Below are 26822 nucleotides of genomic sequence, written 5' to 3' on the forward strand. Positions count from 1 at the left end.
AAATCATTATTTCAAAAGAAAAGCTAAGTTCTAAATAAAATTTTGAACTATTTGAATTGCTTTCAGTCTTCCTGACAGTAAATGAAAAATGTGATAAAGATGCAGATACATGGTGAAATTTTGTCTAGCTGCCTTTGGTGCCCTGGCAGTAGGTGGTCATTGTTGTCCCTTCAATTGAGCTGCCAGAACACCATGTGAAAAAAAAAAAAAAAATCAGACCTCTTGGAGTGCTGCTATTTCTGTCTTTTGAGGTTTAACAGTGCTGGATGTTTGACAAGATTGGGATGTGGTAGCTAGTGTATTTAGAGGAAAAATTTGAGCAAGCTACAAAGAGATTACTGCATATTTCACAGCTTTATATTTTTCCAAGAGTTGCATTTATTTTAGTTATTATAATGCAGAAACTCACTTTAGAAAACAGATGATTGGAAAACAGTTTATATAACCAAATCTACATGAGTCATAAGGACAACCAGAGACTTTCTTTCTAAAGAACAGAGACCTGAAAGAATGTGTTATAATCCTATATGTTAATCTTGTATTGGCAACTGTCTGCACAGTAAGATTCTACATAACTGCGAACAAGTAAAATTTTTTATTGCATTTTAATTTTTCTGAATTTTGATGCACTGCCTATAATCATAGTCCTCTGAGATTTTCTTTTCTGTGGAATCTCTTCTTTCTGTTAATACGCTCTAACTGGATTCAGGCATTTAATGAGAACTTTCCCTTGAAATCAGGTCACTGACAGTAACCACACAACATTATTACTTTTGTCCTTCTCCCTCTCATCATGTTAAAGTTTGCCACATTTGTCACAGTAGAGAAAAGCCAGAGACTGTTGTACTGTTTATAAACACAGAACAATATTTTGAATCATGCTGCATTTGTTTAGACAGATAATTAGGTTGTTTAAATTGAAAATGATCCATCGAAGATTAGAAATATTGGTTAAATTAGCAAATTTTTATCAAAATATATCACCTTTAGAAGAGAATTCAGAGGCTACAACTCTCCCTAAGTAGTTAAGAATGGTACTGCCAGTATTGAGGGTGAGGGGTGGTTTGCAGTACACAGCACAGGCCTGTGGCAATAAAATCATTTATACCGAATTGTGCAGCTTTGGGTGAGCTGAACTGTTGCTGCTGTTTCTATTTCTGACCTATCTTTTCCTTTTGAGTGTTTCCTGTACAAGGGAAAGCTGTTGTTGCATTGAGAGCAGAGTAACAGGATGTTAGCACAGAAAGAAATGAAATGGTGGTGAAAAATATTTTCTGTAAATGATTAATGATTAAATATTTTTTTTTGAGCTAAGATTTCACAGTTCAGAGAGCTAAGTAGGGCCCTGTAAAGAAGGTAAAATTACATCTGCATAAAGAAAAAAAAGTTTTTATGATTATTGTGTGGCATTTATACCTAGACAGATAATATAGCAAAGTCAAAAGACTTAAGACTTGTGATGCTGTCTATTATTCTCTGGATGTCTGCATTACATACAGAGGAAGGTGCAACCTATGGTCCAAAGAGCTTTGCTGTTGTGTTCATGATTAATGATAGTGGTACTCATGTGGAATTGAGCAGCTCTCCATTTCAAAGAGCTGTACCAATAAAACACATACTTAGTGAGGAAGGAAAAAACCCAACAAAAATAAAAGCATTGACAATAAAGCTTGGTAGATTCTACAGCTTTGCTGAGCTTTTTGAAATCCATGTCATTCTTAAGAGGAGTTTTCTTGGGACTGGGTAAAGTATTGTTGAATTCTCTACTGGGTATGGTAGATCGTACATTTGTGTTCCGTTTTTCAGTTGCTGCCTCACCTCTTGTGTGTGCTTCCTTACTCACTAGGGTGCCAAGAGAAAAACAGTCCTGAGGAATGCCATTTTAGTGACCTTTTTGACAGAAAATCCTTCACCTGTGTGCAGAATCATGTTCCTTTCTCAAACTCAGGTTCAAGCTAAGCCTCCTTCTCCTCTCCTATGATCAGACCAGGTGATTGTGCAGATATCTGAAATTGCACTGATGGATTTAAATTAAAAACTTCATGAGTGTGAATTATAAGTTTTGTGGTTTTTGTGTCTTCTTGACACAGACCAGGCATTTATCTGTGCATATACTAAGTACAGTTACAAAGGTTACAGAGGAAAAAAACATAAAAATGTGCTATAATGATGGAAAGACTCAGGAGTGACACAGAAGCTCCTCTTCCCAGATCACAGAAATGAGATTTATTGTACTGTCTCCATCACCTTCATCAAATCCATTAAAAATTCCCAGCAACAGCTATTAACAGTGGTCAGTATTCTAGCATGAATTATAACTGTAGCATTTCTCATGGTTATTTCTATAACTACTAGGTAAAAATAGCTGGTTTTGAAATAATCTGTCAAAATTAACCAGAAGAAAATGAGAACATACAAAGACCTTGAATAAAATTCCAATATTAGGGACAAGCATTTGCTATTGATTTTTCAAGAACAGGTATTTCACAATGAATGAATTATCCCAGGTTCTAAGCTCCTATATCCTACTAACCAAGGAAAATGGGATTGAACAGGATTCCCATCTATTTTGACAGGAATGTTTTGAATTTCAAACAATTCTCAAGAGGCATCTCATGATTTTTATTTGGGTAAAGGCAGACAATTATCTTTGTGGCAATATTAGTGAAAGATTACTTATGCGAAGGTTCTTATTTCAGTACAGAAATTTAGTGTTGAGGCTTAATTGCACTTGCATACTTTATACTAAGTGGATACAAATCAATATAATTTAATACAGAATGTAGCTAAGGAAGCATCATAGAAATTACATTCAGACTGATCAAAATTTAAATGAAGATATCAAGGCTCCCAATTCAGGGAGCACTGTTCTGAAGGTAGCTCAAAGCTTGTGGTGCTGAAAGGCTGGAAAAGTGATCAATTTAATCAGAGATGCGTTTAATTAAAAAAGAACGATTTTAAAAATATTTGTCAAGCCTGCTTTCCTTCTAAACCATTTAACAGAAGTTTATGCAGTTTAGTGAACAATCTTTAACCATCAAGGAAAGTGATTGCCATCCCTTTTCCCTTCAAGTTCTTGTGTTCACAGTAGCACAGTAGGTGATGTTGGCTATGGTGCATATTTGCCCTTTGATGAGGGTTGGCTTGGGCAGCCCAGATGGGATTGCTTGCTTTGGATGCATTGGAGAGAAAAGAACAAGGCCAGAGGGTGTGGAACCTAAAAAGCTGGAATAGGAAACAAATTAGTTTGGTTGCTGGAAGGGGCCGATCACTTCCTGCGCAGAACTGATGAGCTGCCAAGGACTGTCATAATGAAACATGCCAGTGCCTCCTGGGGGACTGTGCTGCAGACTTCCCTCTCAACGCGCCTTCCAAGGAATTCTGAACAGACTGATGCCAGACAAATTGTTATTGCTCTGCTGTTCCCCTTGCATTGTAAATGCTGGAATTATTTATTAGAAAAGGCCTAGGACTTTGACATCTTTCTAATGTAAACTGTGGTGGCTTATTCTGTTTGAATCAAATTTTATGTATGCCTTGAATTGGCAAGACAGAGTGTGAGGCTTTAATTTTCTGCCTATCAATTAGTGAGACATTAAAAGGAGTTTAAGTAAAAAAGGCTGGATAGATGCCACAAGCACTGGAAAGATTTTTTATTTGCTTAAATAAAAATATTTTCTTTTTAAAGACACCTAATTAATAAATTTGCATCAGAATGTCACTTTAGCTGAAATATTTTGGTTTCTTAGCATCTTTTTTGATTCCTCTATAAAGAAAGAATATTTATAGTTTCACACAATTTGTGGTAGTGCTAATAAAACTTATCTGGCAGATAACTTTAGGTAAACTATAAGTGAAAAGTGCTATGTATTCTGAAGTTATTTTTTCAGTTATTTTCACCTTCACTTTTAAAAATTCCTGTAGATACAATAATTTATCCTCTGGTAGTAGTTTATATCTAGACTTTTTCTATGTCCCCAGATTTTTTGTCACATTGTAGTAGTACATTGTTTTCCAGTTCAAAATATTGAAATTTTAACATCATCTTAACAATGAGTCTATAGACATGATGATTTAGGCAGAAGATTAGCTTTAATTTGGTTTTACTGATATTTAGAGTAGTACTTTAGATAATAGGAATCTGAAGTAATATAAGCAGTTTTGTAAAATGTGGAAAATAATTTCACTGTATTTTGTCAAAGACTAGAAGATTAGAGAAAGTCTTAATTTTGGATTATAAAACATGCAAAGTAAAGTAGATACTGAAGATTTATGTAAAATGAAATCCCTGGCCTTGTATTTGTCTCTTTCTTGTAGCCTGAACAGAAGCTTTGTGTAGTCAATAAAGACAGCATCATCAAAGAATAGATGTCTTAAAAACATTCTTCAGTTGCAAATTAATTACTAATTCCACTATTACTAATCCATTACTAATTCTACTGATCCTACAATAGTGAATCTATCATCCCATTATAAGCACAAACGGTTTAGTGTCTTTGCTATTAATGTCTAACCTTAGGCCTGGATGATCTCATAAAAAAGAGAGCTTAGAGAAGAAGCTGAATATTCCATATTTTATTATGAATTTTTTGTATGTAAAATGCTGTACTTCTCAACACAGAATTAATTATAGGAAAAGTAGAATTTCCGTTCCACTATCTGTCCAATAAAAGCATTTTATTTATTCTATGTCTAACCTGATTTATCTGAGGTTTAGACTATCCTCAGTCTTTTTTCTGTCACATTTACAAACCCCAAACTGATTCTATATATTGCTATAAACAATATCACAAACACTTTAAATTTTAATTAAAAATTAATTATTTTGAGTCAGCTTTTGGAAGGTTTTTTTTAGTTTCAGAAAAATCCTACTCATCTCTGTTTCTTCTGCCTCATGTGACATCATTAAGTCTTTGGTATGACTCTCAGGTTTCATCCCAGTTTGATTGCATTGCTATAGTTTTCTGTCAAAAGGAAAATCTGCAGAGTTTGCCAGGACTGAAGACTCCTGAGACTTTCTTCCATTGCCTGAGCATATCTGCTAGTGCCTCTGAGGCGCTGTGGGGCCTGCTGCTTAGTCTCCAAATAGATATCCAGGAGGGAGTGGGTTTCCCACAGGTTCTGTACTGTATCTGCCAACTTCATGCTGATGTTTCAGCAGGTCCCACGTGGCACTCAGTGCTTAGAAGTGAGCAGCTGAAATCAGCTTTTGTTTTGATTTATGTGCCAGGAAGCTGAAGTTTGCAATCCACAATGATAACTATATTGTGGGTTTGGGTAATTAAAAAGCTTCTGTGTCTCCTCAGTGATGACTTCAGACACTTCCTTTCTTTATGTTCTGGTGTCTATCACCATAACCATAATTTCTCACACTAACTGTAAAAAGTAATTTCTTTCACTTACACAGCCAGAAAATATTATCCAAGAAGAAACAGCATCCAGGTGTGATGAAACAAATCATTATAGTTGCATGATAAGAGCAGAGAGTAAATTGGAACTTTGTTGATGCAATCTATCAAATATAGTTTTATTTTCTTCCCTTTTTTTCTAGCACGCTTACTTTAATTTAGTTTTGTTTATCCCTGAATGATATTGAATTTTGGTAGAGTGGTTTAACCCTAGCCAGCAACCACACACAGCCACTCACTCAGTTGGACCAGGGAGAGAATCAGAAGGGTGAAAGTAGAAAAAACATGGATTGAGATAAAAACAGTTTAATAGGGAAAGCAAAAGCCACACAAGCAAAAGAAGCAAGAAATTAATTCACTACTTCCCCCAGGCAGGCAGGCGTTCAGCCATCTCCAAGAGAGCCCCATCCTATGCAATGATGACTTGCAAAGTCAAATGTTCCTACCTTCCTCCTTCTTTACCCCAGTTTATATACTGAGATGATACAATCTGGAATATCCCTTTGGTCAGTTGGGATCACCTGTCCCAGCTGTGTCTTCTCCCAACCTCCCACACATCCAAATTTCTTTGCCAGAGTGGCAGTACCAAAAGCAGAAAAGGTCTTGGCTCTGTGTAAGCCCTACTTAGCAGTAACAAAAATATCTCTATATTATTACCACCTCGTTCAACACACCACCAGCCACTGTGAAAAAAATTAACTCTATCCCAGTCTAAACCATCATGTTGGCAAAGAGAATTTAATTTCTCTAAATTGAAGGTATATGCAGGAAGTTACATGTCATTTTCAAATAATATTTGGAAGACTGATACACTTCCATCTTTTAGGAAAAATTGAGTTTAAACAAAATTAGCTGAATTCTGTGCAGAAAGTAAGCTACTGAGATTTTGGGAAGAGCAATTTCTTCTCTTCTGAGAAGAAGAAGAACATTTCTGCTGTGGGAAAGCAGAAGGAGATAAACATGGTCTCAAAAATATAACACAAAGAAGCAGGACATGTAAAGGAAAAAAATTCTCCCTTAAAAGATTCAAGAGATGCTCTTGATCTACTGTAGTAGCCTAAATTTACTCCAAAAGACTGAATGGAATCAGGAAACAAGTTTTTTCTGTTGTCTTCTTCAGCTATAGGGTAAGTGAAAGTGGAATATAAATGCTACAATATATGATATGGGGTCTGTGTCTAAATAAGACCAAAGACTTTGGGGGGAGAGGGAAATATCTTATATAACTTATATAAGCCATTGCTTTCTGACACACAATGTAGATTATTTATGAAGTGACATGTTTTTTTGAACTACTTATGCAAGACCTCAGTTTACAACAATAAGCCAAATTGTCCACAGGACAACTGGCTTCCTGAGCTGGTAGATGGGGACAGGGACCAGAATAGCTCCCTGTAAGCTAGGAGGAAGCAGTTAGTGACCTGCTAGTCCATGGGACTAGATGGACAAAAACTAGGATTTTTCATCCCTAGGGGGATGAGGGGGCTGGCAAAAGAGCTCACCAAGATGATTTCCATAGTTTATAGTCAGTTCTAGAGCACTGGGGAGGTCCCAGATGACTGGAAGCTGGCCAGTGTGACACCCAGCCATGGCCTGAAGGAGAATGTAGGGAACCACAGGGTTGTCAGCCTGACCTCGGTGCCAGCAAGAGCATCTTGAGCATGAATACACAGCACCTAGACAACAGCCAGGGAATCAAACTCACCCAGCATGGATTTAGGAGGGGCAGGTCCTACCTGACCAACCTGACCTCTGTTTATGAACATGGGACCCACCTATGGATGTTGTCTATCCAGATGTCAGTAAAGCATTTGACACAGTCCCCCACAGCATACTCCTGGAGAAGCTGGCAGCCCCTGGCATGGACATAAGGGATGCTCCTTATCCCTCACTGGGTTAAGAACTGGCTGGGTGGCCAGGCCCAGAGAGTGGTGGTGAATGATGCTGCATCCAGCTGGCAGCTGGTCGCTCATGGTGCTCCCCAAGATGAGTGTTGAGCCCAGTTCTGGTCTAGTTGACCTTAGTGCCATGGTCCTGTTGACAAGGTGGTGTTAGGTCATAGGATGGACTCAGTGATCTCAAAGGTCTTTTCCAATCCAGCTGATTCTGTGATTCTGTGATTTTTTTGTTCTTTCTGCTACCTCCTACCTCTTCACCTCTGAATGAATATCTGCCAGCTATTTACATGCTTTTGAGAGTTTCCTAATGCACTTGATGATGATCAAAGGATGGATTTTTTTATGGTACTTAGGCTCATGAAGATGCAGATAAGCACCAGTGAGAATTAGATACTTAGGTACCTTTGAAAATTTCATTTGATGACTGTTAAGATCTAGAAGTTCCCTTAAAAATCATGTCATGTATACTTAATGCCTATCCAGATTACTGAAAGGGACTGTGAATTGGGATTTATGTAATGATTTCTTTCTGCTCATTTGTAAGCCTTAGATAATAGATCAAAATTCACTTTGATTGACTTTCCAAATGGACATTGAATCATTCTTTAATTATCCTCTTATTTTCAGCTGAATAGCTGGATAACAGGAAAGGTATTCCATTCTTTTATTATCTTGTACAGAAGAGGAAAAGAAGTATAGTGCTGAGAAAAATGACATGGAGACGGAATAAAATTGTAACAAGGACATTTCTAATCCTACTATTCATCCTCTACTGTAGGCAGACAGCTAAAAACAGGCTAGGTGTTTATTATACTATGGGAAGTATATTATGCAAATATACACAAAAGAATTGCCATGTAACCATAAAGCAGAGTATTCTTTTCTTCCCTGTATTTCTGTTTCTCAGTGCCCTTAGAGGCACTGCCTCAGGCAGAAGGCTGAGCTGTGCATGAGTCTTTTCCACATACCACAACTTTAGTCAGTGGCAGAGCATCCAGAGCTGTGTTTGTACTAATTGTCCATAGAGACTGAAATGTCAGATCCTGTGACAAAGACCTGTCCTATCCATCATCTCAGTTACACCTGATCATACTGTGAGCATTTCCATGTGCTCCACAACTATCCCAGGCTCCAATCCCAAATAGCAGAACCACAGCTCCCAGGCTACGTGTTGCTGAGCTTTAGAGTGTTATGAAGAATTTTAGGCTCTTCATAAATGGAATTTTTTTCCTAACAGCTTGGTTCTCTAGGAATCATGTTTTTTCCTCAGAGCTCTGTGTTTGGACATTATGTCCTTCTCAGACCCAGCTGCCCCAGGGCTCTGAGGGATTTCTAAAACAAGTTTAATTTAAAGTGCCTTCTAGGGGTGGGTTAAATTTTGATTTAGTTTATAATGGTTTCTGTCATAGCAAGCATTAAAAAACTGGAAAATCAGGTTAAGGCTAGTCTTCCATTCCCTTTCCTAAAATGCACAGAACTCGTACCTGCATCTGAGGCTGTGGTATCTACACACTTTTGGACTACATAAATGTAAAAACCTTTCATGTTGTCTTCACAGCAACTGCAGAAAACTGAGATAAAATATCTCCACACTAAAAAAAACTTATTTGTTTTTGATTTTAGAATATTTTTTGTTCTGCTTCATGAATTCTACTGGGACTTCGCCAGTCTTTTTCTTTTCAATTTTCTTGTATTATTTCCTTGTATTTTTAACTCTTGTATAACTATTAAGCACTTTTTCAGTGTAATGCATTTAAAAGCTTCTAATTTCTTTGTGTTTTCTGCAAAATCTTGACAATAGGTGCAAAATGTAATGAACCAAAAAAAGACTGTGCTCCACCTTTCCTACAACAGGATCTTTTTCCCTTGTGTGGAATATTCAAGAACTTACAAGCATGCCTAGACCCCTAGAAACAGTAGAAAAAAGGAACCACACTGTCATCAATTTATTCACTTGTCAAGAAATTTTTAATTTCAAACCATTCAAAATATTTCTCAACTTTTTTGCTCTCCACTTGACATGAGTCATGTCTGTAACCACCCCATCTCTACAGTGTTGTGCAGCATTCCAAACACTTTCATTTCAGTTTCTGTAAGGTTTATTGCAGAGCTTGCAGAATGTATCATAAAATAGAGAAACACTCAAACGAGTTATGTTAATAATTGATTTTACTCCAGATCAAGCAGACAACAGTATCAATTACATGGAGCTACCACTGCTAGTACTAGTTAATGAAGTGGAAGAACAAAGTGTTGTTATGAAGCAATACAAAAGCTATGCTAGAAAACACAAATATATTTACTCCTGTTGCTGATTTTCAGGCCATAGATTACACATATTTTAATTCAATTCTAACTACCTGGTTCAATCCTTTGCATTACTTAAGGGTCATAAAATGAGAAGTGTATCAGTAATTTACACTATATAAAAATTGGAAAAAAACAACAGCAGAAGTGAGACACAAAGAGTAAAGAAAACGAAAATAATAAACACTAATTCTCCTCTCTGATCCTCTTTGAACTTTGGCACTCTTTTTGAATATTAATTTATTTTTTTCCCCCTGGGGACAGTATATGCAAAAGCTATTGTATTCAAAATGCTTTCTAGGGTTCTTGTTTCATTTTTCTGGTTCTGTAGCATTAGTCGTCTTTAAGCTCAAAGGTGACTTCTTCTTTGGACAATGAAGTTTTTAACATGAAACATATAAAATATCTAAATTTATGCTTTCTATACTAAAGGAAAGTCACTAATGAACTTGCATATATGCTTTAATTTATTCATTTTAGTGTCCCCTGTATTCAGTAAATTTTAGAAGGTTTAAGAAGGCTATGAACCACCATAACTTATGTCCCTTTTTGCTCCCACAAAATCTGAGACCTTTTGGCAGTAATTCGCGCTGTAATACCATAGGACTGCAACATCTCCTCTCACTATTCTTTTTCTCCCTGCAAGTAACGTATACTTTTTCATGTTGAGTTTTTCCTGAGTGCTTTAATAAAATAATTATTTTTATATGTATGTTAAATAATAGAGCTTTCTTGGAACACTTTTAACTCATGTTTGAAAATAGCATCCCAGCATTATCCCAGAAAGATTATAACAATGCAGTTTTTAATTCATTATAAAAGGTTAAAAGCCAACAAATAAAGATTTAATCTTCAAGTAAGCCAACAAAAGAAAAAAGAAAGATTTCATCTGCAAGTAAGTTGATATATAGTATCTTTTGATGATAGATCAATAGAACACTGCATTTCAGAAGGATCTAGTAGGGCAAGTAGCAATAGTACAAGAATGTGGGAAGTAGTAAAGGTAAGAAGATTTTTAGAAAGTTGGGAAAATAGTCCTTTAATGTATGAAAGTATGCCTTTAATCTGCAGGAGGGTAGATTTAGATTAGCTGTTATGAAGAAATTCTTTCAAATGGGTGAGACAATTGAACAGAGTGCCCAGAGACTCCTGATCCCTGGAGTTGTTCAAGGCCAGGCTGGATGGGTCTTAGTGCAAACTGGTCTAGAGGAAGGTGTCCCTGTCCATGGCAGGGAGGGTTGGAACTAGGTGGTTTTTAAGGTTCCTTCCAAGCCAACAATTTTATGATTCTATCATCTTTTACAGATCTGTGAAGCTGGGAGACTGGGATAACTGGGAAACATGTTTTGTCAAAAATGGGAAAACATTACTTCGAGTTGAGCAACCAGAGAATTAATTTATGATACAGATTGTGACTTTGTTTGCTTGTTTGTATTTATTTTGCTAAGATTTCTTTTTAGCATTCAAGTGCAGTATATGCCATTCAAACAGAAATACCCCACAGAAAGAATCTTGTTAAAAAGAGAACAACAAAAAACCCAGGAGACATCTGGGAAAAGCTGTTGCATTGGTGAGAAATTAAGCTGCCTTTTCTATTTGTTTTATATTTTTTTGTTTGCCTTCTCTCTGCTCAGACCATTATCTTCACTTTTTAATATAATTTCCTCTCTATTTGTACTATGAAAGTTCATTTAGCACAGTTATATTTCACTGTATCTGTGATGGTTTAACTGTGGCTGGATGCCAGATTCCCACTATAGTTGCTGTGTCATTTGCCTCCTAAGCTGGACAGGGAGAAAAAATAGAATGAAGGACTTGTCAATTCAGGTAAGGATCACTCACCAGTTAGTGTCATGGGCAACACAGAATTGACTTGGAGAAATTGCCTGAATTTATTACCAATCATATTGGAAGAAATAAAATCCAAAGCTTTAAGCATCTTCCTCCCACTCCTCCCTTCTTCACTTTCTCTCTTGAATTCTCTACCTCTTCCCTATTTCAAAAGCACATAAGGGTGTGACCTGGAGGTTGTGGTCAGTTTACAACATCTGTTGAGGACTCCTCACACTTCTGCTCCAGCATGGGGTCCTCCCACAGAGACAGCCCTGCATGAACTTCTTCAGTGTGAGTCCATCCCATGGGCTGCAGTTCTTCATGAATTGCTCCAGAGTGGGTCCCTTTCATGGGGTGCAGTCCTACAAAAACTGGTTGCTCCAAACTGGGTCCCCTGCAGGGTCACAAGTCCTGCATGCACTCCTCTGTCCCCAGGTCCACAGGTCCTGCCAGGAGCCTGCTGCAGCACTGGCTTTCCACATGGTCACAGCCTCCTTTGGGCACCCACCTGCTCCAGCCGGGGGCCCTCCATGACTGCAGGTGGGTCTCTGCACCCCCATGGTCCTCCATGGGCTGCAGGGGCACAGCTGCCTCACCATGATCTTCACTGTGGCTATGGGGGGATCTCAGCTCCAGCACTTGGAGCACCTTCTTCCCTCCTTTCTCCACTGAACTGGGTGCTGCAGAGCTGCAGCTACCACATATTCTCACTCCTCTCTCTGGCTGCCAATGCTATTTTAGAACAAATTTTTTTCCCTTAAATACATTATCCCAGAGGTGCCACCACTTTCACTGATAGACTTGGCCTCGGCCAAGTGGGTTTGTCTGGGAGACAAATGGCATCAGCTTCACTGGAAGCTTCTGTGAGAAGTAGCTTCTCACAGAAACCAGCTGTGTAGTCCCCCTGCTACCAACACCTTTCCATACAAACCCAGGACACTATCAAAGAAACACTGGCTAGATTTAATACAAAAATGCCAGTTTATTTTATGGTATATTGTTAGTTAAAAGACTACAGAAAGACTTCAGTAGGTCAAATATTTAACAAAGCATCATTTATTTGTGTGTTTCTGTTTGGGAAATGGATCCAAAATCTTTGTGACAAGAGCTCAGCAGCCAAACTAAACAACTCCCTGGCTAGTACTGTAGGAAAGCATATTCAAAAAAATCCCAGTAGGACTAATAAATCTGTGTTGCAGGTAGTTAGTGGACTTAATTCATCCCTGATGTCACTTCATATTGGAGAATGAGACAAATCTGGCCATTCTGTATTTGTGCTTTATCTGATTCATAAGCACAAAAAATATTTGTATTAGGATAGTTATTTTTTTCTCTATGAATTCTAAAACACAGAAGAAGATATGTTCTTTGCAAGCTCTGAAGCATGCACTCAGTATTATTGTCATTCTGGGATCTCTATGTAATAGTGTTTAAGAAATATGTGAGAAAAAATATTAGCAGACACAAATCTAATACTCATGTACCCATAGCTTACCAGCTGCAGACTGAGGACTTTAACTTCAGGATGCAACATATTATTTGTACCATATGAATACTAAGAATATAATGTGTGGTAGAAAGGTACCACTCCCCTGATTTCTTGCTCCTTCTTCACACTCCTCTTTCTGATTCAGGACTTATCTGATATTACAAATGCTGCATAAGCCAGTGTTTGAAGTTGTTTCTCCAAAGGTTTAAATATGTTTTGAAAACAAATTGCTTGTTAGTAGATTTTAGAACTTCTAGGCAGATGATTTTGTAAATATGAGTGTGCAATTATTTGCAAATGAATGAAATTAAAATAATTTCATTTCCATGGAAGTTAATGACAATGATCAAATTATTTTGATAAATATCAGGTGGGACCTAAAGAGAAATTCTTGTATGGATAAGGTAGGTTCTTAAAACAAAATGCAATAGGGAAAAGCAATCTATAAAAGAAGAAAGATAGTCTTCTTATGGAAAATCTAGGTGTTTTTTACATCCTTATAAAATCTGAGGGTGAATTTGAATTCCATTATCACAGGTGCGTATCGCAAGTTCAAGATGTCAGACTTACGACTTCGTTGACATTCATGCTTTCTAAAATAAAAATTACAATAATGTTCAAACATCATCTTGGAATTCCACTTTACATCTTTTAGATGACATGAAGAATTTTCAAAGCTTTTGCTTTGGAAGTATTACAAGATAAAACATGAGAGTGACTATGTCTTAGAGTGTGTGGGAGCCTGGAGTGTTGGCATGAAAATTTATGTGTCCTTATACAATTTTCTTTAAAAATGTAATTGCCTTTATCCTTGTGTGACAGCAAGGGGTTTCTACTGTACCATTTTAAAATGTGTGACCTGTCTTTATTAAGATGTTTTACTGCATCAGATTGATTGATTTAATGAACCAAAAAAATATGGAAATATATGTGATTTTCAAGTAGCGAGATACTGTATGAAGTAATTCTCTAGAAAAGATGATTCAATAGTTTGCTCTGTCTGGACTGTGTTTTTGGAACATTACCTCTAATATAGGTGCTGTGGCTGATTTGAATACACACCTTCTGCCAGCTGGTAAATTTTTCTTTGCATTGTATTGGCCTCTTTTTTCCATGTTAGCTTCCTCCTTTTCTGCTTTTCTGTCTGTGTCCCAGAAAGAGGAGTAGCATATAGGTATACCATAATAGAAATGATGCTCTGGAGGTTGCTAACAGGCTCAAATCATGACACGGGTGAAATCCAAACCTAATTTTTCATAAAGTGTTATGTGCTATATTCATAAAAATGCAAATGTTTGTGCCTCTGGTAGATATAACTTACTGCAAAATGAAGGAAAATTCATCCATTCGCTTCAATTTTTACAAACTCATTATTTGCCTCTGGTAATGGTTCATTTTGATTTTATTCTACATTATAAGAGGGAGTGGGAATAATATATTTCTCACAGCATACATGGGACCACAAGGATTGTAGTGTTCTAGTTCTCACTGATATTGTGTTCTTCTGCTGTTAAAACCATGCAGCCATGAAAGGCATTGTATTTCTGTAAGTATACAAACTGTGACTGAATAGGAATCAACTTATTTTTAACAGCAGGAAAGAACTAGGAAATGGAGAGACAGAAAGATATGACATAATAAAGTATGGATTCACTTTATTGTCACCAGTAGTGTGTAAGAATTTGGGACCTGCTAATGAAACACAAGATGAAAGGACATAATTTCTCAGTTGACAGATTAGTTCTCTTTTATTTCTGAATTGCTTTAATTTCTTTTTTATTCAGAAAAAAACATTGTGCCCTGTGACTATCTTATCTATATTTTCTGCAAACACAAGATTAGCATCCAAGAAATAATGCAAATTTCCCTGCTTTGCAGTCATAGGATGAATCTATGCTCTCATTTTTTTTTTGGTGCTATATACTTTTTCAAAATGGTCCCTAAAGTAAGACTTCTTGTTTATCCCAATCTATGCTTTATATTTCCATTTAATCTCTGTAAAACTTGCATTTACAGTTTCTGTATATGTTGTAGTGTACATCTCAGTACTGGATTTAATCCTGCATCCTCACACCTTTTTCAGTGCACTTCCATGGGAAATCCGTAACTTTCTACAATGAAAAAAATTTGCAAAGCTGACAACAAAAAAAGAGTTCTTCCTTTCTGGGACACTCAGTCTTTTCAGACATTTCAGTCTTCCTGAAATTGAAGGACTCCATCCAGCTCCAAGGTCAGGTGTCTGCCCTCCTTTACATTCTGATGTTGCTGCTGCAGTGACCTGGCACCACCACGCCCTCCTCTGCAGCTGCTCCCTTTTAGACGTGGAACTGGGGAGCTGGTTGCAGGCTTTTGATGTCCCTGCAAGCTGTCACAACAATTCACTCTTCTGGAGCTGGTGCTGAGTATCAGCATGCTATTCTTAGAAGCACTGCTGATTATTTTCCATGAAATAATAGGTACTTTTTTCAAAATATGACTCCTGAATGTAACTGGAACATAATTTACAGTGTTTATAAAGGAGGTGTTTTAAATGACAAAGTGTCATTTATGTAAAACCAAACCTTCTAACCATGTTGTCTTACCAGTTACTTCAGTTAGTGACATATGTATTCTGAGGGATAGGATGTGCCTAATATTGTATATAATCAGTCCCAAGTACCATTCTATTGATATTGAATTAGGGAGGTTTTGAGACATTTACTCCTATATGCTTCAAATATTTCCTTGAGAGCATTAAATGAGATTGATTACTTCTGACTGTGACTCCACACCATGGAAATTAAACCCATAGTTTTAGTTTAATTTTTGGAATTTTAGGTCTCTAACTAGCCCTAAGATGTAGCTCACTTTTTTCTTCATTCTTCTCTACTTTATCTGAAAAATTCTCTTATTTTTATAGTGTTCGTAGTAACCTGCTGAATTTTCAATTCTTACATGTAGTTTTGTTTTTTGAACAATCTTAGTTTTCATTGATTTGCTAATTTGTGGTGACCTTTTAGAGGTATTTTTATGCACTTCTTTGTAAACAGGATCTTCTTCTCTTAAAGTCAGTATTCTGAAAAATTCCTAAATTCCTTAATGAATGCCTTCAAAATGTTCATATTCACGGACTTTTGAATATCATTGAAATTATTTTGTAAATTATAAAATATCCCATCTTCTACTGCTTTTGAACATATGGAACATGAGCTGATATTTTTTTCTTAGGACTTAGAATTCAAACACTATGATCAAAACATAGATTTTGTTCATTTACTCATTTTTAAATAGGAATTTCCCTGGGCCTTTCCCTTACAGCAGAAAACAGCAATACCAGAGTTAGAGGCAGGGGGTTTTTATGTATTTATTTTTTTAGGCCTGAGTTTGAAGACTTTTCTCTGTAGTGAACATATTTTTTTTGAACCGCTGTGCCACCCTTTCCAGTTTTTTGATGCATTCACTTCAAAGCTTTGCTGCTTAGTGTGTGAAATTCATCTGTCTTCTGGCAAAATCCAGGCTTTCAATTTTGACAGTTTATTCAGTGTATTTATTATTTTCCGTATGAAATAATTCACTTCCCATGACCTTTATGCATAGTTTTTACTTACCTTTTTTTTTAGGATTATTAAGTCATTACTTAGTCCACTCTTATATTCTGCATTAAAATATGTCTCCAAATTCTTTGATTTTTTTCCAGTCGCATATGCAGTTTATATGCAGGATTTCTAGTAGAATACATTATTCTCCAACATATGTATAGATAGGCACTGTGAAGGATCTTAGATAGATTCAGATGCATTTCACAGAATCACAGAATGGGTGAGGTTCGAAGTGACACCACAATAGGTGATCTAGTCCAACTCCCTTGCTCATCCAGGGTCATCCTAGAGCACAGGGCACAGGACCATGTTCAGATGGTTCTTGAATATCTCCAGTGAGGGCGACTCCACAGCCTCTCTGGGCAATCAGTTCCCATGCAGGGTCACCCACACAGTAGAGAAGATCTTCATCATGTTCAGGTAGAGCTTCTTGTGCATCAGTGTCTGCCTGTTGCGTCTTGTCACCACCGAGAAGAGCTTTACTCCATTCTCTTTATTAGGTCCTCTCCCATTTGTCTCCAGGCTGAAGAGAACCAGCTCCATCGACCTTTCCTTATAAGTGAAATACTCCTGTTCCTCACTCAGCTGCCCGCTGGACCTGCTCCAGGAGCTCCATATCTCTCTTGCCCTGAGGAGCCCAGAGCTGGGCACAGCACTCTTGATGTGGCCTCACCAAGGGTGAGTAGAGGGGCAGGGTCACCTCCCTTGACCTGCTAGCAATCTTCTTCCTAAAGTCCCACAGGGTCCCATTGACCTTCTTGGCCACCAGGACACGCTGCTGGCTCATGGACAGTTTGTTGTCCACCAGGTCCTTCTCTGCAGAGCTGCTTTCCAGCAGGTCAGTCCCCAGCCTGGGCTGGTGCAGGGGGCTATTCCTCCCCATGTGCAGGACCCTGCACTTGCCCTTGTTGAATTTCAGATCGCTCCCAACTCTCCAAGGTCCTCCATAATCATGGCTAGAAAACTTATTTACAGCACCTACAATGAGCCATGTTCCTTGAAATTAGATTTTAAAAAACACTTCAGAGAGTGAAAATGCTGGGACTTTACCCTTAGTCAGTTATTGTTTTGTTCAGTTCTACTCTTTAGACTGAAGTGTGGTTGCAAGTAAACTTCAGGAAAAGCTTTCCATGATCTCTCCTAAATTTTCACCCCTCTGGTTAGCTTTATAGAAACACAAGAAAAAGCTTTATGTCACCTTTTGGATGTGAAGAAATTATTAGAATGTTTTGGGTGTGCTTTAGTTGTTGTGTTTATTTTTGGTTTTGTGGGGTTTGTTTGTTTGTTTTTTAAGGGATTGGTTTCCTTTCAATACAGATGTATAGGAAATGAAGAGAGCTCAGCTACAGAGTCCATGAAACTATGCCAGCATTTTTATTAAAATGTATCAAATAGAAAAAACAATAGAACAAAATTTTTTTAATGCAAACTAATTTTTTATATGAGTGAGAGCAGGCTGTGAGCAATCCCATGGAAATTGATTTTGTGGTATAATGAAACTAAATTTTAGACACAGTCTCAAGCTTAATGTGAAACTGTTATATCATAGCAAAATTTTATATGTTTGTAATTCTCCTTTGCTTTATCAATACATTTAGTTCTTAGATGTTTATTCTTCAGAGATTTGTTGTAAAATGAGAGTTAAAGACCAGTTCTCATTAAACTGCCATGAGAATATTGTACTTACTTTCTGAAAATCTTATGAACTCTTTTTACTTTCATTTTCTTCTGTTGTCTTTTTGAATAGAACAATACTTGCAATTTGCTGTCTCATGTTGTTCTGTGCAGAGACTTAGGCTGACACTTGGACTACAAATCAAAACCAGCTAGTTCTTTTTTTTTCATTATCCTGTTCTTTTTATGTTTTTCTTCTTGGTGGGGTGCATTTTGGATGATGTATTTACCCTACTGAGAGCTGCAGGATTCTGAAAAATCTGTATTGAAACCCATGTCTTCATCATTATCTCACTTCTAAGTATTCTTATAATCACAAATGTAGCAGGGTTTCTGTTGCTGCAAAGATGAATAAATTAATCTCAAGTGGTCCATTATCAAAGGTGTAAAAGACCTTAATTTTTTTTACAAGTGTAAAATAGTAATCCATATTCTGATTACCAGAAAACATTGATTAATTGCTATTAAATAAGCACTATCTGAAAAATTATAAGTATTTAAAGTGCAGTTACTTTTTAGGTGTGTTTAAGAAAAGAAATCACCATCATGTCCACATGCATATCTCCTTCATATAACTCATAATACCAAACTAAATTAAAATTAAATAAATCTGGTAGTCATTTCAAGTTCAATACTGTTTTTCAAATTCCTCCAATACTCAGCAGTTGGGCCCAGGGGAACATAACTGCTGCATTTACAGAGACAGCTGCTTTACTATCTTGAGATAATTCATCAGAAGGCTTTCACTACAGGACAGGGAGTTTGAATTACAGTTGTAGTCAGCACCATGGAGTTAATAGACGTGATGATTTTGGTCAATAGTGTCCTGCTCCTCCTATTGCTTTGCAAACCACAGAGTGCATTTCTTTGGGTAGCAAGGAGTGAGATGGACTTTGAGTCCCAGACTGTGCAAGCCTTTGTCTGAGGAGTCTGCATGTATGGAGACCAATTCTTTCCAGTCAGCAAAACTCAGAACATGGTATAGGAATGATTTATGCTTCTGTTTACCATCATTCTTGCCTCTGCTCTACATGCAGAAATCTCTGCTGAGAAATGGTTGTCTGACAAAGTTGAGGTAAATTACTCACTAGAGAATTTCTTCCTCTAATATTCTGGCATTTTAAACCATAGTAGCTGATACATATATAGTTTGTGTTAAACACTAATAGCAATATGTAAAGTGTGTCTGGCTGTAATGTATTCTTTTTTTTCCATTTATAACTTCCTATTGTTGTAATCAGAAAAATATTGGTTACAATACTATTCACTCCATTGTAGAAATACATTATTTTTATTGTTTGGTAAGAACATATGCTTTGGGGTACATTTATGCACTGATGGTTGGCAGCTAACAATCTATGAGAAATATGTAATAATCACGTATTTCTTGAGCATTTCTATTTCAATTTTCAACATCCACTTTTATCTTTATGAAAATACTTATGCAGAAAATGAAAAGACTGGTTCCTTTCTTGTCCAGTACTGTACATCAATCAGTGTTCTGGCCGTAAGGGATGACAGAGACTGTAATGTATGGGAGAGACAGCTTTTCTTAAAAGATTGACCAATACACATCATAACTGGAAAAACACTTTTTGCTGCATTCTCTCTTATCTTGATTTTTATCAGAGTATGAGTTTCCTTAGATGTTAAAAATCTTCAAGTCTCTCTCTCTCTCTCTTCCTCCCTCCCAGGTAGGGTCTGTACCCTTTTTGCCATCAAGTCACATCATCTAAATATCATGGTGGAAAGGAGGATGTGCTCTGCTAGGTACCTTACTGTCTTGAAATACCAGTGCCTCCAAGAGAGCCTACTACTCTGACAAAGGAGAAGAATTAGCACTGAACTAGAAAATCAAACAGGTGTGTGTGTAAAATAATTTTTTTAACCTCAATTCCAAAGGTGGTGTTTTTCCTTTTATGACTAGGAAACAGATGCGTTTATTATAGTAAGTGATAACTCTACCTCTAAGATACTTACAGCAAAACGTAATATATTTTTCCATTATGTATACCTGCATAAGGGTCTAGTTAAATAGAGATAATTGCTAATTTTGGAGGTTTATGTCAGCAGCATTCATACACCTTCTGTAAATATTTTTCACTTAGACACTTCCTTTTCACTTATAAAGAGTTATCAGTTACTGAACCCATGGATTTATTGATTACTCCTGGAGATGAACACAGAGTTACCTTTATGTCAATAATAATTATTTTATGGTTTACTGTGTTGGTAATTTCAAAATAAATAATGCAATTGCATTTTGTTCTCTGACAGGAATAATTAACAACCTCTGCACAGTGTTTCCATAGCATATATCTCCCAGTGATTTAGATTGTTTGTGTACTCATGCTACAACTGACAAGGGTGAGGGAGAAGACATCTGTCATCTAATTTATTTTTCACTGCATTATGTATATAAAGTAAATGCTGGTTATGCATTAACATTAGTGAGATAGAACATTTCTTTGCATATTTTTTCTGCTTCTAAACTGCCACTTTTATAGCCTTATGTTTAGAAAATAAATGAATGCCTTCTGTTGCCTGTAGTGCAAATTTCAGAGCTCTGTTAGAGGAAAGTAGCTAATAGAACCATGTTCAATGAATCTACCCTCTGATGGATAGATTTGTCTTATTTGTAGAGAGTGTAGAATGGAAAAGACTTTTTTCATTCACTTCTCTTAGGGAAGTAGCTAATATGTCGTCCTGTCTTCCAGTCTGTAAATATTAATCCCAGCATTTCTGTCTGACAGGTATCTACCTCCTCACACATTGACTGGTTAAGCACTGGTCTTTGAAAAATAAGTTACTGTTTCCATTTGACTTATTTCCCTCAATAAAATTAGAACACTATTTGAATAAAATTCCTCTTACCCTTACGTTCTGTGAAGTTTCACAATTCTTCAAGACAAGCCTTCAGATTGATTTTAATTTCTTCCTCTCAATTTCAGTTCAGGTATGCTATCTGTTTTTGTCCTTGGCTTCATGAAAGAGAACATGCTCACAGTAAGTCTTCACTCCTTTTTCTTTGAGCCTTGAAAGTTACCTGCCTTTAATTGCTCTGTAACAAAATAAGCAGTGAACTTTTAATGCCACAAGGATAATAGGAACATTCAGTGGTATTTACAATGCCTTTTATTTCTTTTTATCTTAGTAAATTTCTAATTATGCTTTTTATTTATATTACAGAAGTGCTGAAGAATTCCAATTAGGGATGAGCCCCTTCTGTATTAATGTTCTATTGAAAAATGATTATGCCATGCCCTGAGGAATTTGCAGTTTGATTCAATTCACAATGCTGAATTAATTTAATAATTTGAAAGAATACCTATTATAAAAGGAGTCTATTATATCAACCTATGTGATTTTAGCTGTGGTGTTTCATGCTTTACTTTGATATCCAGCTTTTAAAATCGGATGGCCAAACCGTGAGCCTCACTTTGGTCATTTTTACCCACCCTAAACTCCCTCCTCTGGAAGATTTAGTCCTTGAAGTTAGAGATTAAAGCTTGGAAAAGTGAGATTTCTAGGCTGCAGTGAAGAATGGAAAGAACAGTTTGAAAACTATTTCATGAGGTTAGGGTCTTTTAACTTTTGAATGCTCGTGGCTTTCAGTAAAGTGAAATGTCATAGCTCAAGTTGGTTAAGCAGAGTTATACAACACTGAGGAGCATAAATACAGGGTGTTTTGCATTTAAATTTCTAGGACAGTTTAAAAAATGAGTCAGCTTAAATGAATAGAAGACTGGTATGCACACCAATTAAATATCCAGACTGTCATTACTTTTAAACATTATTCATGTGTCATCAGTAGGTCATTCTCTTTAAAAAGGGTTTCACTGATGTCCTACTCTTTATTGTAGTGCTGCACCTACAGTGTAGATCACGAAAACCTCAAGAGCAACAGGAAACCTATGTAGGAACAGACACAGTATGCAGTAATCTTAATTTCGCGGCAAAATCATTTGATAATTTCCCTGAAATTACTGAAGTCTTGTATGAGTTTTTCTCCCGACGCCCTAGGACACACAGTGAGCAGTGGAGCCAAAGCCATGTCTCAAAACATATCCAGATGCCAAAACATCTTGTCAAAAACCTCTGATGGTGAACTGTTTTGAATATAAATATTCATAATTAATATTGTACTATGCACAGAAAATTAATAGAAAATTCACAGTAGTCACTGATGTGCTTTTTTGTTTGTTTGTTTGTTTTTTGTCTGGATAGATGACGAATGATACTATGGCCCTAACAGAAACCATGCTATTTTCATTCAGCACAATGATTTTTTTCAGATTCTATACTAAAAATTTAATACCACAATCTTATTGTAATAAGACAGGTGATTTTTTCAGACTAATGGAATGAAGACAAATAGTTTATTTGAATCTTTCTATTTGCATATGCATTCTCAAATATCTGTTTATGACTAAAAACAACCCCACTGACATAATCACACAAGATAGTACTGTTATGATTCATATCTGTATTACCAAAACCTCAGTTATAGACCAGACCCCTGTGGGTCTAATTTTTCTGTGAGTTAGAAAAGAAGTATATAATCAAGACAACAAAAGTACAAAAATGGTCAGTAAAACACAAAGATTCAATTAAAAACTGTAAATTAGCTTAAAGTGAAGTGCCCAATGGACACTTTTGCCTTTCCACTTTCTTTTTTATGTAACAACATTTAAATAAACCCTATTAACATTTTACAACAAAGGTGACCTTATTTCATACTAAGAAAAGAGACTTTCTGATAATGCTAAATAATTCCATCATCTGAATATTAAGATGAATATTGAACTGCCAAGAAACTGTGGTAAGTTCTGGAAGTATCTCCTACCAAGAAGGTGTCCCTAGACCAAAAGGCAGAGGTGATATTTTTCTGTAGATCTCTGCCTCTCTGTTTAAAGGGTTTGAGCCTTCTACTAATCTAGTATAGATCTAGTATATTTTTTTGACAATAATGTAGGCTACTATAATTTATAGATGGGTAATAAGGGCAGACAAAACAGCATAATATTTTAGAAAGTGCAAAAGTGAATTTGCTGCATCTATCATATACCTTAATTTATGTTTTGGGCTACTCAGCAAGCTGGTTCTGTCTTTTTTGCTAAGATACAGGATTCCAGTTCCCACCTATATGTCTTAAATGGGCTATTGAACACTTTTTGATGGAATACCACCATAGAATGGCTGTACAGTCAACATAATTATTCAGTTATCTCCTACAATGCTATTTACCCCTCTTTTTCTCTTTGAGAGAAAAAAAATTGGGGTACCAGTGAAATGAAGAAGAAACAGATCAAGAAATATTCCCTAGAAAAAGAGGTGCAAAGTTGCAAGTAGACTACAGAATTATTTTCTGCAGGACAGTTCCTAAATTATCGATTTTTAAGTGCTTTTTTGTTCATCTTAGGTCTTTAGAACTATTCATGAAATTCTGTGTTGAGAAACTTCACAAAATTTTACTACAGGTCTTTTTTTTTATTTTAAGGGATAGTTAACATTTATATTTCATTGGAAGTTGATAGTTTTTTTCATTCATCACTAATTTTTGTCCTTTAGAATATACTCTTGTTCTGTCTCTTCTTCCTCCTTTCTTCATCTCTGGTTTATATCTTCTAATTTATGGATCAAATGTTGTTTGCCAGCCTATCACTGTAAATCTTTCAAGAGCTGATCTGGATTTATGCTGAGGAAAAGAGAGGAAAATTGGCTTCATGTCTCTTTTGTGGTGTAATCTCTTTTCACTCGAAAATACTGCGTTTCCAAACATGGAGCAGATACAAAACCCCCTGGAGCTCATACAAAAGCTCTTGTCCATGGCAACTATTTTCAGCCAGAATCTCTTGCTGAATTCTTTCTTCCTTGATTGGAGCCTTTTGCCAGATCCACCTCTACTAGGTTTCTTTCAATCCTTCCCAAAAGGATTTGTCTTAATTCTTTTGCTGTATGTCATCTTGCTCTTGTCCATAGAGGGCTTTTTTTCTGTCAGCTCACAAAATCAAAAAATGGGACAATAAACCAGTTACTCTGAGAGTCAAATGTATTTTTCTCCTAATCCTGAAGATGAGACACTAAGTAAACACTGATTGCAAAAAGAGGTTATGTAATTTTTCATACAATTAATATGCTAATTGAATTTATATAATTATTTTAAAATTCCTGAACCCACCATTCTCACAGCATTGTGAAACCTGTATCTCTATTACAGCCAAGCTGTTTCTTTACCTAATAGAAAAATGTTATACATGATACAGGACTCACAGAAAGTTTTATATCCAGTGAGATCAGCACAGAAAGGAACAGTTTTCTGCCCTCTAATAAATCTTGCAAGTCTCCATTAGTTATGTGCAAGCGTATTCACTGTGAACAGAACGTGTTACTTTGCACTTGAGGCCGTATTTCACAAAGAATAGATTGTGCAGTGCTGGGTGTCTTGCCAGCCCTTCCTGCTGTGATGGATCTGGGGCTGCTCTGTGACTCCCACACCCAAAAACCGGGTGGGAGAGTGGCAGTGCCCGAGTGCCAGCAGCTGTCACTGCCCCTAAAGTCCTGCTGTGCTTTTTCTTCAGCCTTGCAAATACCCCTAGCAGGAATGTTCTTCTCTTACCTCATTCTAACAAAGTATGGAGAAATGAGAGAAGTGCTGTTAATGCAAAGCTCTCCTGCTGACCTATCTAAAAATTGCATATTAGCCTATGAATCTGTAGTACTTCCACTGTCATTTGACACTGAAATCAGCTGTCAGTGAATATTTACTCCAAAGGAATCTGTAGGTCTTTCAATAAGATGTTTATTCCCAAACCCTTAAATTTTATGTTTGTCAATATCATTTGGAATCTTTTTTATTGCTGTTAATCACATTTTATATTGAGTTTCTATAGATAAATGGATTAAATATTTTATGAACTTCAATTCTGCTAGGATGGGGCTCATGTTGAGAATCTTTTTTTTGCAAACAAATTAGGCGCACTCAGCAGTCACTGAAATGCTTTACCTGTAATCAGAAATTCCCCACTAGGTCACTTGTCACAGTGGAGGTGATGATAGAATCTCAGTTGAAACCGTTCATATTGGATCTATCTTGTAGCTAGTTATATTATCTAATTAGAACTTGAAGATTAAATTTTGAAATGGAGTATTTTAATGCAGTTAAATTGCTCCAGGATCTAGGAAAGTAAACCCATGTGATATTTTATTTTAAGTCTACTGTGCGGTTTTTCAAATGAACATTGACAAAATGTAGCATATTTTTAGATGGGGTGGTTCATCTAGCAGTAATGTCCAATTTGTACTAAATACTCAATGCCAGAATTCTTCACATCCTGCAAAGACCATGATTGAGGCTTATCTAATATACAGTAAAAATGACCAAAGACTCTTTAATTATTGAACTTGTATTAAATAGCTTAAGACAATTAGTTCTCTGTTTTTAAATGGAAATATTTTACATTTTAAATATAAAAAACCACCCCATACAATACACTGCTTTTCTCATTAAACATTTTGCATTCTGGGCTATATGGAAAAGAAGTTTTAGGAAGTCTAGTAAATATCCTTCCTTTTTTGAAATCTACACTTCATCTCTTTGAGAGAAGATAGTATTTTGCCTGTATCAAAATATTAAATATGTAACTCTGCTTTCATATCAACAGATGTTTGGCTTGAACTCTGATTTAAACTGCTCTGGAAAGAAGGCAGTGTGATGAAGGAGAGAAGTTCAAACACTGTCCTCGGAATTAGGATTTTGTGGGTCCCAGTTTTGGTGCAAGACCTTTAGCTAGCTGAGTAATTTTTAGAGTAAGAATTTTCTATTTGTAAAACAAGTAGTATTCACCTATGCATTAAATGATTTTTCATTAAAAAAGGACTTGCAAAAGTGAAAATTATTCAGGAATTTAATAAAACCAAGGTGTCTTCTTAAGAGAAGAGGTGACTTTATGGCAGTAAGGAACTTTCTTGTGCAGTATCTGATTGAAAAATTGGAGAATGGTGTCAAAAACAGATTTTGATTTAACACAAAAACCAATCATTTACTCTGTAATTCTCTGTCAAAGCTGGTATCACTGTAATGCTGAGCTGTCAATAACTGAGACATTGTCAAAATTCTATCTCCAGGCACACAGGGCAGAAACAGTACTGATGTCATGATTTTTTTCTCATTTTCTTGTTTGTGTTTCAAAGGGAAAAATACTTGTGCGTTTACAATAGCATGGGAGAAGGCTTACTTACTAACAAAAATTACCAGAGGAAAGAGGAATAGACGCAGGCAGTTAATAACTTATCACTCGCTCTGATGGTTTTGGAAGACAAGTTGTAGGAAATTACAGTAGTTGTGTAGAGATGAACACTCTGCATACTACAAATTGTTACACAGAAGTCTAGCAATGCACAAAATTACAAAGATGTCTAGTGAATTTTTAGGCCATCTAGAAAGTATAAAGTATTTGCTTTCTGAAAACATAACTAATTTCTTATGTTTCAGAGCTGTCACAGGACTTTGACATGGCATGTTTGGGTACATCAGCCACAATGAGGCTGCTCATCCATGTGCTTCTCTGCGTTACGTTCTGCTGCTCTGAAGTGGCTTTTCTCTCTGACATGGCAAACTAGGAGACCTAAGCCA

The sequence above is a fragment of the Molothrus ater genome, chromosome 4 (genome assembly GCF_012460135.2).
Source record: "Molothrus ater isolate BHLD 08-10-18 breed brown headed cowbird chromosome 4, BPBGC_Mater_1.1, whole genome shotgun sequence".
NCBI lineage: Eukaryota > Metazoa > Chordata > Aves > Passeriformes > Icteridae > Molothrus > Molothrus ater.